General features: G+C 37.6%; 1 pseudogene; it reads right to left on the bottom strand.

Moving 5' to 3' along the window:
• Positions 1 to 1,117: 1,117 nt before the first annotated feature.
• LOC143594753 (malonyl-coenzyme A:anthocyanin 3-O-glucoside-6''-O-malonyltransferase pseudogene) lies at positions 1,118 to 2,367 on the bottom strand (annotated as a pseudogene).
• Between the last annotated feature and the right edge of the window lie 995 nt (positions 2,368 to 3,362).

Raw genomic sequence — 3,362 nt, forward strand, 5'->3', positions numbered from 1 at the left:
CATAAACAAGATAGAAATGGTAGTATGATATCATTAGTCGAATGATTCTCATAAATATGAACCACTCATACATAAATTCATACATACACAAGAAATATCATCCACCCCGAGAGAACTCATCCCGGGGAGGAGACTCTCTCCTAGGGATAAAACCCTACATCTCAATCAATACACAATGCACTCAATACTAGACAAATGAATAAAAACATCTATTTATACTAGTCTAACATGACTTGGTCTTCAAGCCAACCACCCTTGGTTGAGACCAAACAATATATTTTTCACCAACATATTAATTCCATGGTCGGTCTAAAATACAAGACCCAATAGAAGGTGGTTGCACAACATAACCGTCATACCACTACCACCGCCATAGACAACCTCTATCGTATAAACACCAAAATTGAACCCAACAACAGTCAATCGGAGCCACATAAGTTAACCGCAATCGCCTAAGGTTCTGTTTGACAACATGTAACTGGAGCTACAAAATGCAGGCGCACAATATCAAACAAACAGTTGAAATCGGATACATATACAAAGTGGAACAACAACATGGCAGTGGTGACGGGACGTGGTGGCGAAGAGAGGTGGTGTTGGGCGGCTAGCCTGATACAAATATCACCATGTATATGCAGAGTAGAGATTAATGATAAAAATTGGAAAGCAGAAGGTACAAATGGAAATGCAAATCAAAATTGATAAAAGCAGCCTACGAGTTAATCGTAACAAATGATTAATACTATTATTGGCTAACCAAATTTAAAATTCAGTGATGGATCAATGTTTTTTAATATACTAACCGCTAAAGGTTCTTGTGGATCAATTAATATCACTAAAATAACTCCGAACGGTAACTGAATTGAGTTTTTTTGAGTAGTTGCTTAATTTGATATTAGAGCGCAAACTGATTTTACAGTATTCTAAACAAAAGTAGTGACGTTACCAAGTTGATTTCAGAATAGGAGTTGAAATATGAAACTAGCTATCCACAAGTCGATTATACAAAATGTTAAAACATATGAGATGTCACACTTGTAGTAAAAAAAAATTCTTTTTACATAAAGTGGACCTTGTAATAAACCTCTTATTACCCTTATGCAAGTAAAAAAAATAATTTATTAAATAAAGTAGACCTTGTCACAAGCCTTTTTTTACCCTAATGCAAGTAAATTGTAAACAAGTAAAACAGTTATACATTAATACATTAAAAATTATAGGTTATGCGAAAGTATGCTTTCTAGTTCATTTTCGGATATAGTAATAAACACGTCCATTTGTTTAGGGTGAAGGCACAAACCAATCTCAAGATCTTATGGTGAGTCTTTGCTTGCATTAACAGATAACGTATCGCCATACTCGAGCGATATAGTCTCGTACTTTTTCGGCTTCCCCCATCCAAAATCGATGTCGTCAACATTGAGTTTTGGTGTTCCAGCCACACCAATTGTGGGGACTTGTATCATGAGATTCTATATCCATGACATAGAATCTTTAGCCAACCCTTGATTACTGTTACAATTTCCCTTATACCCGTCCATATTAACTAAACCGCGTTGGAAACCCGTTGCTTCGTGTAATAAAGGTTGTTTTCGTTGTTGCCACACATGGCCCCACACAATCACCCAAAATAAGTTTGAGGAACCCGTGGATTTAAACGAGCCCTCCAGTCGGAAACACATGAAAACCGTTCCACTTCATACTCGCCCTTCAATTCTTCTATTTAAACACAAGATTTTTCTATACAACTCCACTCAAAACCACATCCTACAACAAAAGACGATATATTCAAGTGATGGTAGCTGAACCAACAACCATTTCTTTAGCCTATTGATCTGTGACCGAGTCAAAACTAATGTGTATCGAACTTTATCAGTTTTGGGATCAAGCTGAGGTGATCTGTAGCTTTCATCAATAGATTTAATCGGCGGTAAACTTAAAAAAAATCATCTAAAGAACTAGGGTATTCGATAACCCTATCATAAAACGGAAGCGACCTGAGAGCTAAGAACAACTCATCCGTACCATGTTTGTATATCAAAGTCCACGCCAACAAGAAATCATACCTTGTTCGTGCATCACAAGGAGAGTGATGATTCGTGAGCCCAATCGTAAACCCTGAGTTGGGAAATATCGTCACTTGAATTGAAACAACCGGGATTTTCACAACAGCATTTGCTTTAAATGGTGTTTCTAGTAGAGGTCCAAGTGAGAAAACTTGTTACATTCCCGCGGATGGTTTTGTTTGAGATCCTTGTAATCAAGATATCATTCTGCGAAAGTAAAAGAGAGCGAATCGCCTTCCACATAGCGGATTTCGGGTTTTCCAGGAACGTCTGAATCATTTGCAGCTGGAAAGAAAAGTAAGTTACCCACGAATGGGAAGAAGTGTTAAAGAGTTATGAAAAAAAAAATGTTTGTGATAAAGACCGATTCGAGATGGTGAATCTCCCAATAGACTCGTAGAGTGGGTTAGAATCCAAGAACAAAAGAGAAGAAGAGAAACTAAACTTCAGACAATTTTTCTTCTTGAAACAATTACAATTTACAGGAAATGAAACACATAAAATAGGAAAAGATAAACAATAAAGAAGCGTAGTTATAATATGATAAAGAAACTAAATAACATATACACTTAAAATAATATATTAAAATTAATTAATATAAGATATCGTATCAATTCCCCGCCCCTTTAAAACGTTATTGTCCTCAAGAACGGAAAGCATTTTCCATGGTAGTCATCATTCAAGTCGGACTACCTCAAGGGGGCGGTCTCGATCACTCGGTACGACGGGTGCCACTTGCATATTGTGGTTGTGTCTCAATCCGGGTAATTTGCGTCTTCCAGTTGGAAGGCTACACCTTTGCTCATCGCCACTATCAATGGTCCATCTAATTTGGTTATTGAAAAGGGCAATCCATCAAAATCGTAAATTTATGGATATATGTTTTGTATACTTATTCCATATGATCTAATTTCCTTGAAAGCTACATATTGAGGTGGCGTGGTTATCACATGGCCTAAGCTAGTGGTGCCCATGACACCTTTTGCATCAGTGTTTGAATTTCTATTAGGAGAACCAACGATTAAAGGTTGTTTTGGGAGTATAGATATTGGGTTGTTTGGTGGTGGAAGCTGATATTGGGTTGTAAGGACTGGTTTTGGGTCAGTTATCATCGAGGAGGTGCCGAAAATTTTGTTAAGGGCGGCGGTAAGGTTTTCGGTTATTTGGTTCATGGTGGTAGTAAGGGAGTCAAATTGGAACTTGGATTGGATGGCGATTGATTCTTGTTGGATCAATAGCCGATCGATTTTGTCGACCAAGGCCATGATCATGTCTTCACGCGACGAAGGAGGCATG

This window comes from Bidens hawaiensis, unplaced genomic scaffold (genome assembly GCF_021521415.1).
Source record: "Bidens hawaiensis isolate Kalapana, Puna unplaced genomic scaffold, B.hawaiensis_p1.1 tig00044158_1, whole genome shotgun sequence".
NCBI lineage: Eukaryota > Viridiplantae > Streptophyta > Magnoliopsida > Asterales > Asteraceae > Bidens > Bidens hawaiensis.